General features: G+C 37.1%; 1 protein-coding gene across 3 annotated transcripts in view; it reads right to left on the reverse strand.

The window, feature by feature from the left end:
• LOC145254784 (uncharacterized) overlaps positions 1–26,560 on the reverse strand; it is a 371,478-nt gene that overhangs the window by 304,109 nt on the left and 40,809 nt on the right. The window lies entirely within an intron of this gene.

Below are 26,560 nucleotides of genomic sequence, written 5' to 3' on the forward strand. Positions count from 1 at the left end.
CCTGGAGTTCCATTCTAGTAGGCCACTTGTGGTAAAACAACAACCAATACCGTCATTACTAAATACCTATCAACTTTTATTCAAGAGAACCTTGCAACATGGTTATTATTGCTTTAATACATATCTATATATCTATAAAAGTGAACATGTCTGTGTACATTTCCCTACGCAATAACTCTATCAATTTTAAGTCTACAGACTCGAAATTTGATATACAGGGTACTGAGATTTGGGAAAATCTTTATAATCCATTTTCGGCCAGAAATTTGGCTGTTAAGGGGTCAAAGTTCAACGATATGACCTTTGAGAACTCTACCAAACTCCTCCGCCAATTTTGGGTCTACACACTTGAAATTTTAGATATAGGTTCCGTGGGCATGGATCTAACTTAATAACTTGATTTGAGCCCCAAACAATAAATGTGAAGGGGTCAAAGTTAAAAAAATTGACCGATTTTTTTTTTTTTTTTGCTTAACATACACCTCCAAACACCCGGGCAACACCGGGCTGAAATGCTAGTTTTCTATAAGATTGTAAATTAATTTGTTTTGTATGCATATATATTTTTTTTAACAGGCAGATTTCATTTGACCCATAAATGAAATTTAAAAAAAAAACAATAAGCAAGGTAGTATATACTAGTTTTTATTATTGGAATCCTTTGAGATGAGTAATTTGCGTATTTATTTACTTATTTGCGAACTGTTATTCATAATTGTTACTGTTTCACCACGTTTCGGCCAATTCATCCTCTGGCCTTCTCTAGATGATTAACCGTGATGGGATAGGAATGTTGAGTCTCGTAACTGTATCCCCAATCATTATTGACTTCCATAGTTGTTGTTGTGTCACCAGGTTTTGAGTAACAAAACCTCTGGCCAGCTTTGTGTAGAATTGAAACGGCTATATTCAGACAATGCTCACCTGGAGCCCGTGGTGCAGTGGATAGAGGCGTTGAATTTCTTCGGTTTCAGGTGAGCATTGTCTGAAGATAGTGGTTTCAATCCTACCCAAAGTAGGCCAGAAGTTTAATTGGTCAAAACGTGGTGAGACAACAACTATGGAAGGCAGTAATTACTGAGGATAGTTACGAGACACAGCATTCCTATCCTGTTGTGGTTAATCACCTGCATTTAATAAGAATAAATGTTTAAATTCAACTGTATCTCTCGCGGTTGACGGTAGCTGAATGGTTCGGGTCCTCGTTAATGAAGCTAGACATGACTTCTGTTGCCGGGATTCGAATCTTTCGACTGGCGTTAATCATGACACTCTGCACTGATGATTCCCGAAAGGATGAAACACTAGTGTCTGTAGGTATTTAATAATTATTATAGTAAATAATTAAATAATAATGATTTTATATATATAACTACTTCATTTATTCACATAAATTTAATATACGAAATTATAGATTTATGCGTAAACTTTAAGTATTTACTTCAAAAGTGCTCAATACGTAGGTAGAGCTAGTTATTAATTTATAAAATATATATGGCGATTAAGCTACACTGAATATTCTGCGTTTCATCCAACTATAGGATTCGTCATTGATCAAGATAAATGCAATTGTAGACACCGCACACTTTGCCCAGTCCAAAATAAATGTCTAACAAAAAGCGTAGTTTATCAAGCAACAATATTTGCGAAAGAAAACCCGAATAACAAGAAATATTACATAGGCATGATTTCCTTAGATTTCAAAACCCGATACTATGACCACAAAAGCACATTCAAAAATAAAAAACACCGTATAAAAACAACACTAGCGAATAAATACTGGGAACTCAAAGAAAGCGGACATTCGCCGGTAGTCGAATGGAAAATAATGAGACAAGCTACCACATGCAGACATTTAGACGACCCATGTAAATTATGCCTCCATGAAAAATTTTCTATCCTGTACTTTAAAGAGCCTCAAAATCTATTAAACTGTAGGCGGGAAATAGCAAACAACTGTGTTCACAAAATAAAACTTACTCTAGGATAGCGATACAAAATAGCTTTAAAACTAACAATAACAATAGAAAACAAACAAATAAATAAATTAAATAAACATGAATAGACATAAACGATCACACACATATATATATGTGTGTGTGTGTATGTATGTATATATATGTGCATTATTGTGTACACATAGGTATATTTATATGTATAAAAAAAAAAAAAAAAAGGAGAACGGCCACCTAAAACCACTAACCTAGTTCTAAAACAGATCCTTTGTTTGATAAAATGCTTGCCCATTGGCGGATAGGAAGGGGCGCGGTGGATACTAGAAAGCTGATTGGCCAACTAGAAATCCTCAACATATATATAAAAACAAGAAGCAACAAAAGAATTTGCGCATAAGCCTGACGAATCCTATAGTTGGATGAAACGCAGAATATTCAGTGTAGCTTAATCGCCATATATATTTTATAAATTACTATATATATATATATATATATATATATATATATATATATATATAATTTCTGAAAACTTTCTTGTTTTTTATGAATCATTTCCTAACACACGAAGAAGATTAGCGTTGCCCGGGTGTGGTGAGGTGGGGGGAGGGTAAATCCAAACAAAATGCAAAATAAAGAATAAGCGAACAATGTTAAAACTTCTTGAAAAAAAAAAAAAAAAAAACTGAACGTGATGGAAAAATTAAAAAAAAAACGAACGAAAAAAATGGCATAAATAACCCTGTTTCAATATTAAAACTTTAAAAATCGAAAAAAAAAAGAAATATATATCTGATATCTCGGCTCAGGCGTGCAATTTTAAGATAATGACGCTGCTACTATAAAGACTGGTCCATGACTGCATGAGCGAAATTAGGTCTTTCTTTTATATTTAAACTAATTCAAGAAAGAACTTTTTTTTGTGTGCATGTGTTTGGCTAAATTGCCATGAAGAAACGATTTTTTGCTACCCCTTCCTCTAGAAAAGTGCCCAGTTGGGGATGAAGGAATTAATGATTTTAGCCAATTTTTCAATATTTGTCGTCTGAAGAGTCGTGCTTCAAAACAATACTGATTTCATGAAAATCCGTTGCCTTTGTCGAAAGTTTTAGGCAGACATACATACATACATATATGATGATTACAACGTCTCTTGTCAGACGAGTGCCACTCCCTCAGACACTTAAAGTCCATGAGCCCAAAAATGACTTCCATTGTCACAGGACCATTTTAATAGACAAATGCCTGAGGGAGTATCTATACACAGATGATGTTACAGAGTCTTAGCTTTGTACGACAGCTAAGTCTCTCTCTCGGTTCAAAATGTTGAGATCCAGCAACAAGCAATAGAAAGATAGCCAACAAGTTAAACTGCAGATCAGCTTAATGTGGTCTGCTGCTTTATGGTTTTTTAAATCAGAGATTTGCTTCTCCTAGAAAGGTTGCCTTCACCACGGACAGGAGCCCTCTCCACCTCAACACACACATACATACATACACAAATACACACGGTGCTAGTTGGCCGTTGACCCCAAAAAAGGGTTCATTCGCCCTTTGAAAGGTCTTGTTTTTAATCCTTCAGGGAGACTAGCCACCCTTCTCACCAAACAAGTCTGGTGGGGGAACCAGTTTAGTCGCTGGTGACCCAGCCATCAGGCAGGTAGTACTGGTTTACATGGTACCAGTAGCATATGACAAGACCTGACATACATAAGGTGAGATTTATATTATAGATTATATGTAACACAATTTAGAGTGAAGAAACTTAAAATAAATGTATAAATATTGAAAAATGGTTAAAAGGCAAAATTGATTTCAGGCAAAATTGTAAAAAAAAAACCATCTGTGACAAAACCTGTCGACTTGTTAATGATCAAATATTCTTGTGCGATGATATTTGAAACTTTACAACAAAAAGTTTTTGTATGAATGCAAAAAATGTCTGCCAAACTTACAATTACAACAGAGTATATTTTAAGTTTACTGAATATAAGAATACTCATCCCAGGAGAGGTAAAATTAATTCTTCCCCCCCCCCACACACACACCTCCCGCACCATTTTTACCTTTTTTTTTTTGACCTTGACATGCCAAAATTAAATCATTTTTTTTAGATCTTGACAGATATTTTGATCAAGTTTGGTGGCGATTGGTCAAGCGATCATTTATGCTAGGTTGTACTCAAACAAATATGACAGATTAGCGGGATTAATTATGAAAAAAAAAAAGAAAAGAAAAAGAACACACACACACACGCTTATTATTTACTTCTCAGTTAAATGTGAATTCGTAAAAAAAAGAAAAAGAAAAGAAAAAAGGCACACACACTTGTTATTTACTTCTGTTAAATGTGAATTCTTAAAAAAAGAAAAAGAAAAAAGGCACACACACTTTTTATTTACTTCTCAGTTAAATGCGAATTCTTAAAAAAAAAAAAAAAAAGGCACACATGCTTGTTATTTACTTCTCAGTTAAATGTGAATTCTTAAAAAAAGAAAAAAGGCACACACTTGTTATTTACTTCTCAGTTAAATGTGAATTCTTAAAAAAAGAAAAAAAGGCACACACGCTTGTTATTTACTTCTCAGTTAAATGTGAATTCTTAAAAAAAGAAAAAGAAAAAAAAGGCACACACACTTTTTATTTACTTCTCAGTTAAATGCGAATTCTTAAAAAAAAGAAAAGAAAAAAGGCACACATGCTTGTTATTTACTTCTCAGTTAAATGTGAATTCTTAAAAAAAGAAAAAGAAAAGAAAAAAGGCACACGCACTTGTTATTTACTTCTCAGTTAAATGTGAATTCTTAAAAAAAGAAAAAAAAAAGGCACACACACTTTTTATTTACTTCTCAGTTAAATGCGAATTCTTAAAAAAAAGAAAAGAAAAAAGGCACACATGCTTGTTATTTACTTCTCAGTTAAATGTGAATTCTTAAAAAAAGAAAAAAGGCACACACTTGTTATTTACTTCTCAGTTAAATGTGAATTCTTAAAAAAAGAAAAAAAGGCACACACGCTTGTTATTTACTTCTCAGTTAAATGTGAATTCTTAAAAAAAAGAAAAAGAAAAAAAAAGGCACACACACTTTTTATTTACTTCTCAGTTAAATGTGAATTCTTAAAAAAAGAAAAAGAAAAGAAAAAAGGCACACGCACTTGTTATTTACTTCTCAGTTAAATGTGAATTCTTAAAAAAAAAAAAAAAAAAAAAATTGTTGCTCGAGTAAAACAAACTGACCTTAAAATGCTTGTAAAGGTTTTCTGATTATTAAAAATCACCGTAAGACTTCACTTACCTGCAATAAAAGAAAAAAGAAAAAGCATGAGTACAAAGTTAATGAATGAATTTTTTTTTTTTTTTTAAAGATAAATTTGTCATCCGTATGATGTTAATTTTCTTGATGTCAATATGCTGTTAAATCGGCTGTAACACTTCAACCGTCAAAATCAAAGTGTACCTTTCTATCAGTAGTTGGCAGGCACAATTTTTTTTTTTCTTCCTTTCTTTACGTGATGCTCAGTACGCATTCCAATAAGTCGATTGATTGACCAACCTTAGCGTTCAGATGAGCCCCTACCTTATTTTAGGGGTTCACCGTTGAACCTACTGCTTTCTTAATTACAACGTCCTAAACCTATTCACTGTCTCCATAAGCACACTTCAATAAATAAATAAAAATAGTGCTTTACTAAAACAATGATTAATAAATTTCGAAAACGCTCGCAGTTTTCATCACTTCAAATGGCAGATTCTGTTTTGCCGTTCTTTAAAAAATAAAATTTACACATTATAAAGGACTAGCCTGGATGCCGGCGTTGTCCAGGAGTTTGGAGGTGTGTGTTGAGAGAGAAAAAACAAAAAGTGGTAGTAGGCAGGAGGCGGAAAAAAAGTGAAAGAAAACCTAGTCTTACCGCTACTTCATGACGCGACTGGAAGTTGGAAACGTTAAAATTAGGCAAAGTCAATCCAACCGATACGATGACTTGAAAAAATGGCGACGCAAAAAACCGACTTCTCCTTGTAGAAAACTGCCCAGTTGAGGGTAAAGGAATTAATGTTTTTGGCCAATTTTTCGATATTTGTCGTCCGAGACGCCGAGCTTCAAAATGATACCGATCTCGTGAAAATCAGTCACCTCTTTCAAAAGTTTTAGGCAGACATACAAACAAACATACATACATTTAAACAGATAGGTGAGATTTATATTATAGACTAGCTGGGGGTACCTGGCGTTGCCCGGGTGTTTGGAGGTGTAAAAGAAAGAAAAAAAGTTTTAGTAGGAAGGTAGGATTCGAAGCCTTGACGCGAAGGTGGAAACGAAAGGGGAAAAAAAGTCAGGTACATAATCATCTCGGCCATGAGAGGAGAGGAATTGATAAACGTGTTAAGTTAAGGTTTATAAAGTGAAATATACAGGTGCGAGGAAGTTGCGCGATGTTTGACCTAGTTTTGCGCTGCAAGCCAGTTACTGTTTCCCCCGCCCCATCATTTGCTTTTCGAAGATGCTGCAATGAAAAAAGCTGGTAAAATAGCTGGTAAAAGTTAGACAAATTAAATACACATGCGACCCCCGTTCTTAAGTTGTAGATATTACGATTTAGACGTGATATAAAAAGTTTTAAGGAGTGAGCCGACTGAGAGGACCGACAAAAAAAGCCTTTTTCAGTTTGTAGGTTCAAACTCCGCATGTAAATTTCTTAATTTTTTTTTTTCATTAACTGCAAAGAATTTTATGACTTCAAAATTTATGTTTTGTTTTTTTTTGTTTTGCATGACGTGGTTTGCAGGTTCAAACCTTGCACGTGAATTTCTTAATGTTTTTTGTTTTTTTTCATTAACTAGAAAGAAGTTTACATAAAATATTTTTATAAAAGAAACAGTAGGTTCTCTAGAGTGCAACGTAAAATAACATGTTTTGGATTAAGTTACTGCATGAAGGCATGTGAAGCTTCCTCCCGGGCGATTTCACAGATTTCGATGACAATAAAAATATAGGTGTGCAAAATATCCGTTGATCATCATTCAATTCTGGGCAACGTCGGGTTTCCCTGCTCGTAAATGATAAAAATGGATTTTAAAGAAAGGGGGATAAATAAAGGCCTGGCCAGAGATAGGTTAGTTTGGAAGTCAACTTTTTAAAAGCCATCCAATGCATGCCAACATATAAAACAGAATGTGATTGATATTTTAATTATATTCAAAGTAAAGTAGGAATTATATTTAATGTTTATAAGCATTTACGCATAAAAATGATTGAAAAGGGCATGAAACAGCCATTCCCTTCCATCCAAAACAAAAGTGTTACTACAATACAACTCCCTTCTTCCCTCTCGATATTTATTTCATTTCCACCGCAAGGAATGTGACACTAGGATTGAAAGTCAGCACCCCAGAAGAAAAGCATTCTGGACTTGCAAAAAATGCCTGTGCAGCTCAATCAACATTCCATGGCAGAGGCGCCTTAGACGATTAACAATAAACCCAATTCTCAAAGAGAGAAGGCAAAGCCTAGGAAAGTGGACCTCCTAGAACTGCACAGAATCAACATTACACCGCAATCAATAAGGAACAGGTCATTAGAGGAATGGTTTTATTTCTTTTTCTATTTTGCAAGCAAGTCAAACCAGAGCCAGCAACATCTACACAAATCTTTATGGCCGTCGATTAGCAATGGCGTTTCTATCTCCTCGCTTCATATTTCCTGCTTCTTCCTGTTTATTTAAACTGAATAAACATTTTTTCCGTTTTTGACCTCCCGTTCTTTCCCTTCCTTTTCTTGTTTCCATTGACGAACATGAGACGCCTTCAACATTTTTAAAAGATCTACGTGCGAGATGTAAGGTTTATTTGCAACGATTAACGCTTACATTAAAAACAATAAATCGTCAAATCCCTTGGCATTTTTCTCGGCGATATGGGGTTACCAGATCAGGCTGTCTGATGATACCGGCTCCCAGCCCTAAAATGCACCAAACATTGATCTTATTGTGTTTCCTTTCCCTTTGCAAAGCTTAATCATGTTTCGCAAAGTCAAAAACAAATACATTTTTCTCTACAAAACAACTAAACTAAACACCATGAATAAATATTTGAAGATGTAAAGAACTTGAAGCATAAAAACTTTTTCTACAATTACTGGATTCAGCATTAAATAACTCGAAAAGGGTTCATCTGCCGAATATATATATATATATATATATATATATATATAAACAAACTAAACCAAATTGGACAATGAGGAGTAAATGGTCGGTTTTACTGTTTATGCATGACAAATTAAGGTACGACAAATGTACAGCAACTGCTCCTCCTGATTCTCTTTTCTTGTCATATTTAGGCACCACTAATTGTTCCTGTTTTTTTTTGTTTTTTTTTGCGTTAAAAATCTTTGTAAAAAAAAAAAAGAAAAAAAAGCGTTCTGTATTTTTTCAGACTTAATAACAATATTTTTAAAATATATACGAATCAAACTAAAAAAATATTTACGTGTTTTAATTGTCAGTTTTTCTTTTCTTAATAGTAAATGCTTATAAAAAATGACAAAAAGTAAATATATAAACAATTTATTTAATAAATATTTGAAGATATAAAGAACACTGGTAAATGATAAAAATATATTTTAAAGAAAGAGGGATAAATAAAAACCTAGTCAGAGATAGGTTAGTTTGGAAGTCAACTTCTAAAAGGCATCCAATGCATGTCAGCATGTAAAACAAAATATGATTCGTATTTTAATTATATTTAAAGTAAAGTAGACATCATATTTAATGTTTATTTAATCAAATTATATTTCAACATTCAAGAGCGGATTCTTTTGCAGGTATACAGAGGTGCCACAATGACTACCATTCCACAAGAGCTTTGCCATTGTCACAGGCCTCTGACGAACAATTTGCTAAAGTGAAATTATCTTAGAATTTAAAAAAAAAAATGGTCAAAGTTTAAGATCAAGGTCATATGACCTCTCAACAGGGCTTTACGTTGCGAGTGAAACAGTCGCTTTTGCGAGTAATGGCGACTAACGTTTATCTTTTGGCAATTGTATTTCTTTCACCGACAATCTTTCAAAGCTCATTACTGAGTGAAAATGTCTTTTCAGACTTTATTTTTGTTAATAAAACAAGCAAAGTCAAATTATTTAAACAATAAAAGGTTTAACAGAACAACATACTCTTTTTTTAACGAAGGCTGTTTAAAAAAAAACATCTGAAGAATTTCGAATGTTTATACCTTCAAATCTTAACATAAAATTTTATTCTGCAAAATGATTAGAAAACGATGAGCTGAATTCTATTGTGATTCACGGCCATAATTCTATGAGATTTGATGAGGATTGAAGTTACAACGTTAAGAACGATCTTTGAGAGAGCTGACTTGTAAAACTTTGCTTTCTCAATATAATTACGAAGGTAAAGAGGGATAATCAGAAATGGTCTTCAAACTAGCTTACCGATTATTGCCTTAAAGAAATGGGTTCTGACCCACCATCACTTTTCACAGAGAGAGACAGAAAAAAAGAGAGAGACACACACATAGACTGAGAGAGAGAGAGAGAGAGAGAGAGAGAGAGAGAGAGAGAGAGAGAGAGAGAGAGGTGTGTGTAAACCGAGAGACACACACACACAGAGAATGAGAGGGGGAGAGACACACATACAGCATGGGAAATGGGGAGACACACAGAATAAAAGAGGGAGAGACACACGTATAAAATGCATGCAACAATAATCACACTTTCACATAAACATGTAATGCCTGACTTTTATTTCCGGAATTTCTTTCCTATTCGTGTTTCTTTTTTTCTTTTTCTTTTTTTTTTTTTTTTTTACTGAAAATCAGAAAATCCATCAGAATTTTTTCTCTTCTGTTCCCTGGAGGTTTTGTTTGGCAATAAAGACAGCAAGTGAGTCATTCCAACTTTAATTTACGATGCTATAACCTCTAGTCGTGCAACCTAATCTTGAGGGGACAATTTGAGGGTCACAGGGTTAGACACGAGAAAAGCAAACACTAAGCAAAGCAATCAATTTCCTTCAAACTCTTACTTATCTTTCATCTTTGTGTGTTCGTGTTCTACAAGAGGAAGTAACACATAACCATGAATAAGTCAGAACAGACAAGTCAACTCGATGGCTTCTTGCCGACCATGACACACAATGAGCCTTCCAAGGTGGTGGCGGGGTGGGGGAGAATGGATATTGAGATTCTCTATATAGAACACGAGCATCCCGCCCGGCGTTGCCCGGTCGTAAAATACGTATAAATATTATATTGTAATTAATGCAGAATTCTTATCTTCTATTATAGAAATCTCACCTGTCTGTTTAAATGTATGTATGTATGTATGTATGTATGTATGTATGTATGTATGTATGCCTAAAACTTTCGATAGAGGCGACGGATTTTCATGAGATCGGTATCATTTGGAAGTCGACACTTCGGACGACAAATATCGAAAAATTGGCGAAAAACATTAATTTCTTAGCCCTCAACTGGGCAGTTTTCTTCGGGGAGGGTAGTTTTTTTCGCTGACATTTTTTGCAAGACATTCAAAGCTCGCGTAAACGACGTCACATAAAAGGCGTTACTTCGATTGCCGGTGACGTCAAAACCACTAACTAACACTTTAACATGCCTGGATATCTCCCACTCTACCGTAAGGACTCTGAGAGACATATGCACGGGCTTAGAGTATATATTCGGAACACCCTCCCCTTGACTAGAGAAACTAAACTAGAATCGGACGATCAAGCCTTTATGTGCTTTAGACTTAGCATGCAACATAACATTAGTTACTTTTATTTTCTCTACCGCTCTCCCTCGACCCAGGACTGTACCCTAATTAACAAAGTCTCTGACAGCATAGATACAGCACTTTCGCTCGACACTAGCGCACAAGTGCATGTGTTTGGTGACTTCAATGTCCACCACAGCAACTGGCTTGGATTTTCTACTCACACAGACGCAGCTGGTATGACTACATATAACTTCTCTACATCTCATTCCCTATCACAGATGGTTACGTTTCCAACCCGTTTCCCAGACAAGCAAGAACAACACGCATCACTTCTAGATCTGTTTCTGGCCACAGTTCCCGATGACTGTAACTAATGCCCACAGCCCAGAGCCCACTTGGGAACGCCGATCATGCAGTGGTAATAGTTGAAATAGCCCTAAACTTTAGAGCCAAAACTGAAGAGCCACTACTCAAAACAACGAGATATTATAAAAAGGCTGACTGGGAAGCCATCAGGGATCTCATCAGGGACGGCCCATGGCAAAATATCTTTTCACTTCCTGCTGAACAGTGCGCAAATGAGACCACTGAATGGATCAAAACGGCAATTGAAGCACATGTTCCCTCACGGAAATTTTATAGCAAGCCCCACTCTCCCCAATGGTTTACTTCTACTTGTGCAGTCGCCATCGCACAAAGGTAGCATGCATACCGCAGATTAAACCGACATAAGTCCAGTTCAAACAGGCAGAAGTATATAGAAGCCAGAAGTAACTGTAAGAAAGAAATAGCGACAGCTAAGAGAGAATTTACTGAAACCACCAAAAAACACATCGAAGCACAGAAATCGGGGACCCGCAACTTTTGGAAAATCTACAACAGTGTAGTAAATAATGGGCAATCAACAATCTCCCCACTATCCAACAATCATGAGGTTGTTTGCTCTGCAACTGAGAAGGCTAACATGCTTGCCAGTCGGTATGCCTCCAACTCCACACTGGACCTTGCCAACCACTCCCTCCCTGACTTTCCTTTGCGGACAGACGCCACACTAGACGATCTGAAAATCACCCCTGCTCAGGTGCATGCTATCATAAGAAATCTTGACATTGCAAAAGCATGTGGACCTGATCTCATCCCGGCTGTGCTATTAAAAAAGTGCTCCGCCGAAGTAGCTCCAGTTCTCTTCAAACTTTACAACAAATGCCTTAATGAATCTTGCTTTCCTGCCTGCTGGAAAACTGCTTCTGTAGTACCAGTTTTCAAGAATTCTGGCGAAAGAACTGACCCAGTAAATTATCGCCCCATTAGCCTCCTCCCACTTTTTGCCAAAATATTTGAGACAATAATTAACCAAGCTCTAGTCCATCACCTTACAGATGCTAAACTTCTGACTGACAAACAATATGGATTTAGACAAGCCCGTTCAACAGCAGACATCCTAACTGTAATCTCAGAACGTATATACAAGTCACTGGACAAAGCGGGGGAGGGTAGAGCGGTAGCTTTAGATATATCTAAGGCTTTTGATAGGGTATGGCATGAAGGTCTTAGGAAAATCAGATCATATGGCATCACTGAAAGAATACCTGACATAATTAAATCCTTCTTAGATAAGAGAAAAATCCAGGTTGTCCTCGACGGTCGTACATCTAAACAATACGATATAAACGCGGGAGTGCTTCAGGGGTCTATCCTGGGACCTTTGTTATTCCTAATATTCATAAATGACCTCCCTGACAAAATTGCCTGTGGGATGGGTATATATGCTGACGACACCACACTATAACAGATATGACAGGAAAACAAATGAACACATATCTAAAGAAATGACAGAAGCACTAGAGGATGATCTCCGATCTGTAGTGGAATGGGGACATAAATGGATGGTCACATTCAATGTTGCCAAGACAAAACTCGTTTCCTTACAAGAAACCTTCTCTACCACCAATAGCAAAAAGTACATCCTTTAAACTACTCTGCCTAACGCTCTTAGGAAACATGAGTTGGAACAATTACATCAAGAGCATCGCCAGGACCACTGCGAAGAAGGTAGGTTCTCCCTACTGTGCTAGAAAGATACTAATGCCCGAAAATATCCTATACCTCTATAAGGCCACCATTCGCCCATGTATGGAGTATTGTTGTCATATTTGGGCTGGTGCTGCTACCACTAGTCTCTCGCTCCTAGACAAGGTTCAAAAGAGAGTCGCCAATCTGATAGGTCATGAACTGTCATCTAAACTTCAGCCTCTGCCCCATTGACGAAATGTTACATCCCTCTGCCTTTTCTACAAGTACTTTAACGGTGAATGCTCTGACGAACTGCAGTGCAAGCACTTGTGCCTCCTCGACGTAAACACCCCAGACAAATCCGACAAGCAGCTAAATCCCACCCCTTCACAGTGGAGATCCCTCAATGTAAGAGAGCCTTCTACTCCAGTAGTTTCTTTCTCAGGACAGCTAGACTTTGGAATTCCCTGCCGGGTCCCTGCTTCCCCAACTGTACTGACATGCAGAAGTTCAAGTGCAACGTGAACCGACATCTTGCTGCCCAACTCCCTACACAGTAGCCCTGATGCCCATGTCCCTGGTAGTAGCCCTCTACAACAAAGTGGCAATATGCCTTGTTTGGGGTAAAAATGTAATAAAAAAAAAAAAAAAAAATTAAAAAAAATTTTTTTTTTAATTTGATATATATATATATATATATATATATATATATATATATATATATACTAGCCGGGGGAGGGGCTTTGTACGGTCGTAAAATACGCTTAAATATGACATTTTAATTTGTTCGGATTTCGTATATATTATTATAGAGTCGGGATTTCAAAAATAATAAAAAAAAAAAGTATTTGGGTAGAATCAAAACTGAAAGCAAAACTGTAGCATTCAAAGCTGGTGACGTTACCACTGTACCAACGTGACATGTTCATGAACTGATAAAAATAAACTAAGATGAATATACAAAATGCATAACTACTTTTACAATTTTGACCCCTTGAAAAATATTTTAACCGGCTAAAGACCCATAAAAGAACGGTTCGTAAACAATCCAATCATTTGAGGTCCCTAGCGCCTCTCTGCAACTTTTAGTTTCAGAAAGATAGAGTTTGAAAATATGGAGACAGACGGACAGACTGACATACATATAGCCTGTTATATATTGGATTATATATAAGAGGGATAAATGCGAAAGTTATTTTTTTATTCACTTATCAATAATTAAGAATCAGATTGACTGACTAGTAAACCCAGTGCCACGGGGATATATAAAAACATTAAATCAACAATACAACATAAAAATTTGGCATACAATATGTATAGTACTGAAGACCATTAGACAAAAATGTTGATCTTAATTTGCAGATCTATTTTTAAATAGTCTATAATAAATTAATGCTTGGTGTTATTGATTTATAATTTTACTGTCTTATTTCTTTCATATATATGCTCATTTATTTTCAAGGAATGTCAAGATCATTTAAATAAAACCTATCTAAATTATCTAGCTAGAAAGAAATATATACCAACGCGTGAGTGAATAGAAGGAGCGCTATGCTCCCATTCCCTCTTCGATCTATCGCTCATGCCCATTGGCAAAGCTGATATGTTTTTGCTTTTTTTTTTTTGTATACAACTTTCATATTTGAAGTTTAATATTTTACCTCTAAACATAATGTACAATTTTTACTATCTCTACTTCAAGGATGAACTAATTGTAAGATTCCTTGATGGATATTAGAGCAAATATTTTAAGTTGTACTTAAAATTTTAAATTAATTCATGTGAAAGTTGGGCCCATTTTTTGCGCTAACGATAAAATAAAAGCCTATTTAAATTAAGTTCAGTTTTGCATAATAGACGCACTATTTAATGTGTGTGTGTGTGTGTGTGTGTGTGTGTGTGTGTGTGTGTGTGTGTGTGTGTGTGTGTGTGCATTTTGGCAGCAAATCATTATTCAACCTTCAGTAGTATAAGACAATAATACTCATTCTTTAAGATGAAAAAGAAATTCTGAAAAAGAGAATGAAATATCTGAAAATTGTTACATATAACCAAACTCCGTTATATTCAGATATAGTATAGTAATTGCTGAAACCGACAAAACTTTTAGCAAGAAGTTAAATTTACATTTTATGGACAGGTTTAGGTTTTATAGTTTCACTTTTGAACGTTTTTGGCACCAAAAAGCTTAATGCCAAATAAGTTGGCACAAAAATGGAATTTAGGTGCCAAATTGGCAGTAATTGATTGCATTTAAGCCACATGTATGGCTCTATATTTACTGCACGCAACCATAGACAAGCGTTAATGAGGGTATTGTATGCATGACCAATGCCATGTTGAGCCAAGTTTCAATTCTGTTTCCGGTTGGTTATATTCATGCCCAAAATAAACAAAATAGTCTAAGTTATATTTTGCGTGTTTTCTCTTTCTCTTGCTTGCTCCCAATTTTTTCGTCTGTACTATCACTCAAAATACAAAAAGATATTTCTCGGCTTTACATAGGTTTTATATCCTCTCTCTTTCTTCCCATAATTTGTCATTTCCCAAAGCTACTTCCACATACTTCAGCAGATTCTTAATAAAAGAAGACTATTTTCCATCATGAAAGTTTCTTCCACGGAGTAAGATATTTCCACATTGTTTTCATCTATCTAAACCGAAGTTCAATTGGTACTAATGTCTTTGAAGATTATTTCAATTCATACAGTCTTTGCTTTGATCAATATTGGTTAAAAAAAAAAAAAAAAAAAAAAAAAAAAAAGAAAAATTATATTATGAGTTAGTAACAAAAAAAATTTTTTTAAATGGTTAAAACTTAACCAGTGTGTTCAGGAATTAATTTAAGTAAAAATGGCACTGAAAAAAAAAAATAAAATGACAACAGTGAATAAGTAAAAATGGCACTTTGACAACAGAAAAAGTATGACCACTGGAGAAGTCCAGGTTAAGCTCCCATTCCTCTAGCTTAAAATAGGGTTTACCCATCCTCTGCGACCCCCCCCCCCAAAAAAAAAATTTTTAATCCTAATTTTCCATCATCAAACTGCCATTTTTACCTATTTATTCACTTTTGCCATTTTTACCATGCCATTTTTACCATGCCATTTTTACCCCCCCCCCGGTACGAGCACCATTCAGAAATATAGTCCTGTAGAAATATCTTATATATCTGAATTTCAATTAAAATACACATACTAGTTTTTAAAGAAATAGAAAAATGTTCTGGAATGAAATTTTTGCTATCATAAAAGTTTGTTAAATCTGATACCAGGACGAAGCTGTCAATAGCAACTAGCAAGTCGTATGTGTGGCACGTAATTGTGAAAAGCTTAATAGTTGCTGTGAGTTCGACATAAGGTGTGATCAAAAGGGAAGAGAAAAAAGAACTTGACTGAGTTAAAGTCTAGTCGGCGAATGGCGAAGCTTTTGGAAGGAGGATCCATCAATACTAGAAAGACTATGACAGTCATTCATACTATTTCGATTTGAGGAATTTGTCACACTTTATAATTTATATCTTCTATAAATATAAAAGCGAAAATGTATGTATGTATGTGTGTTCGCTTTTTCTGTACGTCTACAAAAGGCTTTTTCAGAGAAGCGGTCGGTCGGTTCACAACTTTTTAAAACTTTTTATATCACGTATAAATCGCAATATCTCACAGTTAACAACGAAGCTTGCCTGTCTATTTAATTTGCTCGATATCGGGAAGATAAATATTCAACATTTGTCGCTCGCTGCATGTGGGTTAGTCTTTTTCCTATAACATCTTGGGAAAATAAAAATCCCGCAGTCAAACTTGAACTTATTAACTCATTAAAACGGCCACCTGCCAAATTCAAGTAATTAAATAAATTCAAACATGTTTCCGTTAGCATCTCGCGGTGGGACAATCGTTAACGTCGCACGTTTTTTTTTTTTTTTTTTCACACTTTAATTTACAACTTTGCCTCAAGGGTTCGGGTTCGATCCTCATACTTACTTTTTTTTTTACCCCCACCCCCGGAGTTTCCACACGCACCTCCAAACACCCGGACAACGCCGGGTACCCCTCGCTAGTAGATATATAAAAGCCAAAATGTGTGTGTGTGTGCGCGCGCATGCATTTTTTCTGTATGACAGTCATTCATACTATTTCGATTTGAGGAATTTGTTACACTTTATAATCTATATATAGATATATAAAAGCCAAAATGTGCGTGTGTGTGTGTGTGTGTGTGTGCATGCATGTACATTTTTTCTGTATTTTCGGCAAAGGCTTTTTTTGGGAGGGGGGGAAGTTCTCCGAGGGATTACTATGTCTTAGAACTTTTTATATATTCCTTAGATTATAATATCTATGATTTACGAAACAGCGTCGTAAATATCTTTTATTTCAGCGACTTTTAGCTTACAAAATTCATTTCTCTACTACTACTATTATGGCGTGATGTTTGACATATAAATATTGACAAGTATGGTTTTCTAAGACGATCTCATGCAGATAAAGAAAGCTCTGATGAGAGAGCCATTCATTGAAAATCCATGGATTAAGGGAAAAAAAACTTCAATAATTATTTGTACTCCATTGTTAAATAAATTTTGTTGTAATTCTATATAATTTAACTCAGAATTTCCATGTGTGTGTGTGTGTGTGTGTGTGTGCGTGTGTGTGTGTGTAATGCGCCTGTTACACTTTACTCGTGTCGTTACATTTCAACCACTCAGAAACACACGTTATCTGGCACTGTCGCAGAAACAAACAAACAATGACGTAAATAAAAATACGACTCAACATTTTTTTTAGGTAAATACAAAAAGCATTTATTCTAGTAATTTCTGATAACGCATTTCACTGTTTCAAAACATCACTCACACGTCGAACATGTCTGTCAAGAAGCTCTTTCACGCACGTGTCCTTGTCATCGCTTACCTTTCTGTTTTTTTTTTCGACCACGCGGCCCATTTTCTCTCTCACTGCACACAAGTCAAAACACATCTAATAACTTCAACACGCGTCAAACACCTCCCTGCTTTTTTTTTTTTTTTTGATCACAAGGATCTGTTTTTATTTACCTTTTTCTCTCCTTCCCGTGACGTCAGCACATGTAATTTGCATGTGTACTTTAAATGCGGCTGCTGCTTTTCTCGCTTGTCGATGCTATGTTACAATAAGAGTCCACTGCTTTGTTATATATATATATATATATATATATATATATATATATATATATATATATATAGTAAAACTGGTAATTAGTAAAAACCTAAAGAGAGTGCTCAATACTATTGCAGAGCAAATATGTGTCTTATTTTTTTTTATTACCGTTTTATCTGTTTGGTTACATATATTTCGGATGTTGGACCGTGTTTACGATCTAATAACAGCCTCGTCCCCCCTATTATCCCCTACCCCCTCCTTTTTCTTTCCCTTTTTTTTCTCATATTCCTTCTAAAAACAATTCTTCCTAATACTAACCAACCATTTCTGTAAGGCCTGACGAGGCTGTTAGATCGTAAACACGGTCCAACATCCGAAACATATGTAACCAAACAGATAAACGGTAATAAAAAAATAAAACATATATATATATATATATATATATATATATATATATATATATATATATATATATATATATATATATATATATATATATATATATATATATATATATAAAATGAAAACTGAGGTTATCTTTCAGATGCAAGGTTCATTGTTTACTTGCGGTTTTAACGATGTAAGATTCCGTTGTACGGAAGACCAAATCGGCCAAAATGTCTATCATGTTTTTATTGGCGCTTTTCTTCGTATTTTTAATAACATTTTTTTGCACCATTTACAAGTTCTTTTTACAAATAATTTTTTTAATACTGTAATAGTAAAATAAAGATACATTTATTAATTATACGGACAAAGTATCTCGTAATGTTTTCACACGAGATTTTTTTCCTGTTGATTTCTCTTCTTTTTTTTTTTAATATTAAAATTGATTTAAAGTGATTTTCAAGCCTTTAACATGACGGAGTTTATAATGAAAACCAAATTACCGTTAAAATTAAAATAATCTTTATTAGAAATTTGTAACAAAATAACAAAATTATAAAACTATTAGATTAAAATTGAGAACTTTTAATTAAACAACGTGAACATTTTATAATGAGTGTTTTCATGAAATGTATTTTTAATAATAAAAAAGTGAACTTTTTTTACTTAAACTTCATAAAAAAAACGTATCCAATATAGAATTTTACTAAAATAATTTTACTATTATAGTATTAAAAAAATTATTTGTAAAAAAAAACTTGTAAATGGTGCAAAAAAATGTTATTAAAAAATACGAAGAAAAGCGCCAATAAAAACATCGTAGACGTATATTATCATTTAAACAGTATATCAATTTAAATATTTAAATTCAGTAAATAAATTTAAATATTTAAATTATGGCCGATTTGGTCTTCCGTACAACGGAATCTTACATCGTTACAATCGCAAGTAAACAAGGAACCTTGCATCTGAAAGATAACCTCAGTTTTCATTTTATATATATATGTTTTATTTTTTTAATCATGTCGCTTAATTGAGTTAATATTGACATTTTATTGGTATATGAACATTACCGAATTTTAATATATAAAAACTTTTTATAAAAAAAATATAAGAGATATACAAGGAAGTGCGTGTGTGTGCGTGCGTGCGCGCGCGTGTGTGAAAGAGTTCTAAATAGATTCAAAAACGGCTGGGCCAATTTTTATAGAATTTCACATAAGTATACTTTATGTGTCTGGGAATGATCTTAGATACGTTTTGTATCAGAATGACCCTGATAAGTATCGAAAATCGTTAATCAAAGAAATCTGATTAAAGAAGGAACAGTCCGATTTTGAATAAAATTAACACCTTACAAAGCCTGTATTTGAGAAGTTTTATCACTACACAAGCAGAAGGGTCCAGAATATAAAATCAATAGTAGTTCTTTGATAAGACAGGAACGCATTCAAAATGAATGTTTAGGGTGCAATTAAACCATGGTGACTTGAATTTTAAACTATGGCTTCAAATGATCTGAAATAACAGCAAGGGGAGACTTGATTCGAAATATTTCTCATATGTTATATCTCCCCTTTTTTTAGAATATCTCCAGTATCAAAGAATCCTTATACACCGTGAAATTTACTTTAAAGGGGAGATATAACATAAGATAAATATTTGGAATCAAGTCTTCTCTTGCTGTTATTTCAGATCATTTGAAGCCATAGCAAATTTTAGTCTTCCCTCCAACAAGGCCAGAGCTTTTGGGCAAAATATATATATATATATATATATATATATATATATATATTACTGGTAGTCAAATTGAATATTGAAATGCTCATATTTTTGGTTCTATGGGACAAAATTACATAAAAATTTGCAGGCTTTTTGAAGATTATGCTATTCTATGGTTACAATTTTATGACAATTGGTAAAAAAAGAACCTATATTTTCAAACCAATAAAATATGCCCACATCCCTATATATATATATAATGAACTCATTTTTCCCCTCTGATTTTGACCTTAATAGGATTAAAAATAAAGCCATTTCATGCCAATGTAATATGCACGGACTGCAGCACAATATCTCTGGTGTGTTATAGGCCTATTACCTATCCACTTCCTCGATAATCGTAGATTCCTATATCCTATCTGCTGAGAGTTCACGGTCAAAATCGGTTAAGATTAATGGAAGTGGTAAAATCTTTTCTGCCTAATAAATTCCTCTTTCGCCCGCCGCCACTTAACACTGTTGCGGGGCAGTTATGAAGGAACACCGGTTTGGGTTTTCTTTACTTCATAGTTGCTTAATTTAACTGGAATGGAATTTTAATTCTACTGGGTGAAACGCACCATGGAGTTAACCGAATCGAAGGGTTATTTATGCCATTTTTTTTATATTGCTTTTCGCTGTGTTTTTTTGATTTTCCGACCACGTCCATCATTTTTTTTTCCTTGATTTATGCTTTCTGTTTTTCCGATTTCTTTTTTGAAAGAAGTTTTACATTTGTTCGCTGTTTTTTTTGTTTGTTTGTTTGTTTTTGCCGATTTTTTAAAGAAGTTTAACATCGTTTTTATTTTATATTTAAACAGGATTATTCTTTACTTTACCCCCCCCTTACAAACACCCTTCTAAAAAAAAAAAAAAAAAAAAACTGGGCAATGCCGGGTACCCCCGCTAGTTTGTATATATATATATATATATATATATATATATATATATATATATAGTGCCCTGGCAGGCCAACTTCAGTTTTGCTGCTTTGGGTAGAATTTTGCTTAGGGTCCTTTTGCTTGGTTGTGTCCCCTGCGGTATATATATATATATATATATATATCATTCAACCACAGTAGTGGTTGAATATATGCTTAAGTCCGAAATTGAATGAATCGAGACACATTCAAACCCCCACCACTAATTCCGTTCGCAACCAAATTTCAAACAGGTTATATAGTTAAATAGAACACCTCATTAACTACATTTTGAAAAAAAAATTTCGCAAATTGATTCAGTAGAAAAAAAAAATATGTGGGTTCACAAACAGGAGAGTAAGTACATAAGTGACTAACGCTTTTTTTTTTATTTTGAATAACTGTTTTGTATATAAATATTTTTACTGCGATTTTGCCAATATGACATGTTAGCGTAACGGTTAGAGTACCGGGGGTTGGTGGAAAGATTTTGGGTTCAATCCCGTGTATCGTTTTTTTTATAATTAAAAAACCGAACTTTTTTTTTTAAACTAATTTTTTTTAACTCTCCTTAGGATTTTATAGCAAAAAATGGTGAATTTATCGATTAAAAATATTAGTGAATTCTATGATATACATATTCTTTGAATGAACTCAAATTTTTCGTTATCACATTTGATGAAAAATGTAGTCCCATTTTGGCAATGCGTCTGACGAATGATGCTTTTGAACCTGCGACCAGCACTGCGATGTCATCAGCATCAGCCTGGGCATAAATATTCCTATTTTTAAACTCCTTTAAAAGAGGATTCAGCATACAGTTCCATAGTAAAGGTGATAAAATCCCACTTTGGGGGTTTCATTTAACTACTTCCCTTTTAACAGTTGCCCTCAGTAGTTCTACTTGAACTGTTCTGTGCCTCACCATATACTCAATCCATCGGATGAGTACTGGTAGCACATTGAGTTCTCGTAGCGACTTGTGGTGTAAATGAAGAAAAAAGAAACAAGAACGACCGACCGCGTTTTTGTGTGGCTTACCTCGTGTTCATAATGAAGAAGAAAGAAACAAAAATGGCTGCCTTGTTTCTTTATATGCCTACAGGGTGACCACGAGGTATGCAAATGAGATGCTCCTGATTGGAGATAAAAGAGGAGTGATTTGGGGAAGGAAGGCATTCTGAAGTTAGATTGCGAGCAGAAAAGTTGTATTTGTAGAAGAGAAAAGTCGGATTCGGGGAGAGAAAAGCTAAAGTTGCAGAAGTTCGTTTTGGAGTGGAGAGAAGACGCGTCAAGTGGTAACCAGAAAGTGAAAGTTCGGACAGCAGAGTCACGCAATCGACAAGCTATTTCGGCGCATCAAGCAAATTTACATGGCTGAGTGGAGACTGAGCACTCAGATGTTGAGACCCTTTACTGGGGAGGGTGACCTGATTAAGTGGCTGGAGAAATTAAAAATGGTGGCGAAGCTGCAAAAGATAGAAGATGTGGTCACCCTGCTGCCGCTATACTTAGAGGGGGAAGCCCTCACGATTTACCAGCAGATGCGAGATGAAGACAAGGAAGACCTTGCGTTAGTGGAGCAAAGGCTGAAATTGGCCTTCGCGGAGGGCCCATTTGAAGCACTTGGCAAGCTGTCAAGTTTGAGGTGGACCGGCGAGTCTGTTGACGTCTTTGCGGCAGAGATCAGGAGACTGGCAGGGTTGGCTGGTTACGTGGCGAGGAGCCTGGAGATGACGGTAAAGCTGTACCTAGTGAACGGCTTCCCAGAGGAAATCTCGGCGAACATGCAGAGAATCACAGGGATCCATTCTATGGAAGTGGACGATCTCTTGGTCCACGCCAGAGTCCTAGTGAAAAATGTTAAAAGCCCAATCGTGGCTGCAGTTGTGAGTGGAAATATGTGCATGAGGCCTCACTTGAATGAGAGGCAGCCGGCGAGGCGACAGGAGGGGAGACCTGCCATCAAGTGTTTCCGGTGCCAGGGTCCTCATCTGATCAAGGACTGCAAAGAGCTGAGACCGGGGATCACGTGCTACCGATGTGGACAAGTGGGGCATATTAGCCGCTATTGTGTTGCTGCACGGGACCAGGGAAACGAGTGAAGGGGAGCTATTGCGCCAGTGGTTACCCCTTCTGTGTGGAAATGGTGCATGATGGAACATTGCCTCGGTTACCGGTGGTAGTCAATGGGAAGAGAGCCATAGCCCTTGTCGACACAGGCTGCACTACAACATTGTTAGCGAGGAATGTCGCGAGGTCATGGAGCGGAACCAGGATTATTAGGACCGTGGATGGCAGGGATGTGAAATGCCTAGGAGAGACGACAGCGGAGGTAATGGTGCAAGGGGTGCCCATTGGACTGCAAGCCCTAGTGTTGAATCATCTGGTCGGTGGTGTCAACATGATTATAGGTATGAGTGCAATTAACCGACTGGGGGGCGCTACGTTAAGAGGGGGTCAAGTGACGTTTGGACGTCTCGGCGCAGTGGGGATGGCAGGAGTGGAAGGTGATAGAACCGTCAGAACCCCAAAACCGGAGGTTTGCTGCATTGAGGACAAAGATTTCCTGGCGAAGTTTGATGGCGTGAGGTGGACGGTGGAATGGAAATGGATCTCCGGGCCCCCAGAACTACAGAATAAGGTGGGCTGCTATGAAAACACCCTGCGAGGAGAAATAAGAAAAGGATTCGAGGAAGAAGTCGAGAGGTGGATAAAAGAAGGAATTCTGAAACCGTGGACAGGGGAAGAAAAAGGAGTGTTGCCACTACTGGCGGTTGTTCAGCCTACCAAAAACAAGATTAGGCCCGTGCTGGATTTTAGGGAATTGAACAGACACGTAGCCTGCCACACTGGAACGGGGATCGACGTATGTGAGGAGGTCATGAGGAAATGGAGAAGAATGGGGCGGGCCACTAAGATTGTCGATCTGAAATCGGCATATCTGCAGATCCATGTAGATGAAAAACTCTGGCAGTACCAACTGGTCCGGTACAAGGGGCGGGTGTATTGTCTGACGAGGTTAGGCTTTGGGCTGAGTTTAGCCCCCAAAATTATGACTGCCGTGCTGAAGACAGTGCTGAGCAAAGACTGTACAGTGGAGGAGGCCACTAGTTCGTACATTGACGACATCCTGGTGGAGGCAGAGGTGACAGCAGAGAAAGTAAGAAGCCATGTCGAGAAGTATGGGTTAACTGCAAAACCGGCGGAGGCCCTAGATGGAGGAGCGGTGCTGGGGTTGAAACTAAGGCGAGATGGAAAAGAAAGCCTTGTCTTCGAATGAGGGAATGCAATACCCGAAGTCGGATCTGAGCTGACGAGGCGAGAACTCTTCTCAGTCTGCGGGAGGCTCGTCGAGCACTATCCTATCGCTGGCTGGCTCAGGATAGCATGCAGCTTTATTAAACGACAAACAGGCACTGATGGCTGGGAGGGCCGTGTGACGAAGGAGGTCATGAACATGCTGCAAGAAGTCATTGCGAGAGTGAGGAATGAGGACCCAGTGAAAGGGAAATGATATGTCAGCGGCGAAGACGCGGGTGTGGTTTGGTGCGATGCCAGTAACCTGGCGTTGGGCGTCGTACTAGAGATAGGAGGTGTAACTGTGGAGGATGCGGCGTGGCTAAGAAAAAACAACGACTTCTCCCATATCAACGTAGCAGAACTAGATGCCGCTATAAAAGGAATCAATCTGGCCCTGAAATGGGGATTGAAAATAATTGAAGTCAAAACCGATTCGGCAACGGTAGCATCGTGGATTCGGTCGGCAGTAACTGGCGACAAGAGAGTTAAGACCAGGGGTGCTGCGGAAATGCTGATCAAGCGCAGACTCGGAGCGCTCACCGACCTGATAGCGGAATTCCAGTTGAGAGTATCTGTTGTGTTGGTCCCGTCAGAAAAAAACAAGGCGGATTCGATGACACGCGTGAAGAAGGCCTGGCTGCAGGAGGGAAAGGAGGTCTCCTCGGTATGCTGTGCAGGGGAAGAAGTCAAAGAGTCACACGAAATGCACCACTTTGGTCAAGAACGAACGCTATTCCTAGCCAGAGAGGTTTACCCGGAGACCACCGAGGAGGAGGTTAGGGAGGTGGTGGAGAACTGTCGAGAGTGCCAATCAATTGACCCTGGACCGTCCAGACACGAAGCAGGAGAGCTACACGTTGCGGAGGACTGGAAGCGATTGGCCATTGATGTGACACACTATCGCCACAAATTGTATCTGTCAATGGTCGACTGTGGACTGGGAAGGTTTGCCATCTGGAGAGAGATCAGGGCAGAAGCTGCATGGGCGATCGGAGGGGTCATCAAGGAGATATTTTTGGAGAGAGGGCCAGTTGAGGAACTCTTAATGGACAATGGCCCCGCTTTCCGATCAGAAGCCTTTAAAGGGGTGTGCGATAAGTGGGGAGTAAGGCAATTTTTCAGAGCAGCGTATCGGCCGAGTGGCAACGGAATAGTGGAGAGGAATCATCGCACCATTAAAGCCGCTGCGGATAAAAGCAACGTATCACCCATAGAGGCGGTGTTTTGGTATAACATCTCGCTGAAGACCAAGCAAGATGAGACAACTGTGCCTCATAGGGCCGTTTTCACATATAAGTGGCGGCATCCGTGCAACAAAACAGCAGGAATTGAGAGTGAAGAAGCCACTATCAAAGTAGGTGAAGAGGTGTGGGTGAAACTCCCCAATGCACAGTGTACCACTCGTTGGAAAAGAGGGGTCGTAACAGGATTGCAGTCGAAGAACAATGTGATGGTGAATGGCGTTCCCCGGCATATCTTAGACCTGCGTCGTGTGACATTGCCGGTATGCAGTGAGGGCAGTGAAGAAGAGGAAATTGAGGGCCACCGAGAAGCAAATGATGCTGCTCGACCTGACTTAGGCCCGCGTTGTAGTGAACCTGAAAACGTTAACCCCCAAGAAGTTGTCCCCCAGAGGCCTCGACGTGAGAGGAGGCGGCCTGCTTGGATGGAGGATTACAAAGTATCCTATTGATCTCGAAAATCAGGGGGGCGTGTGGTGTAAATGAAGAAAAAGAAACAAGAACGACCGACCGCGTTTTTGTGTGGCTTACCTCGTGTTCATAATGAAGAAGAAAGAAACAAAAATGGCTGCCTTGTTTCTTTATATGCCTACAGGGTGACCACGAGGTATGCAAATGAGATGCTCCTGATTGGAGATAAAAGAGGAGTGATTTGGGGAAGGAAGGCATTCTGAAGTTAGATTGCGAGCAGAAAAGTTGTATTTGTAGAAGAGAAAAGTCGGATTCGGGGAGAGAAAAGCTAAAGTTGCAGAAGTTCGTTTTGGAGTGGAGAGAAGACGCGTCAAGTGGTAACCAGAAAGTGAAAGTTCGGACAGCAGTGTCACGCAATCGACATACTACCGAAAGGTATGTTGTCAAAAGCTCCAAAGATATCTAAAAAGACACCGAGTGCGATCTTCTTTTTTGTTAGTTTACGCTCTATACAGATCACGAATTCATGAACCGCAGTCTCGGTAGAGACCCTGGCTCGGAACTACTGTGATTGAATGATAAATATTGCATAAATGTGTGTTTGAGAGCTAATTTTTTTTGACAATCATTAATAAATATTATAAATTTATATATTAATACAATAGCAATGCCTGGAAAAATCATGGATTATAT

Source organism: Euprymna scolopes, chromosome 30, assembly GCF_053919585.1.
Source record: "Euprymna scolopes isolate OS-2025 chromosome 30, ASM5391958v1, whole genome shotgun sequence".
Taxonomy (NCBI): Eukaryota; Metazoa; Mollusca; class Cephalopoda; order Sepiida; family Sepiolidae; genus Euprymna; species Euprymna scolopes.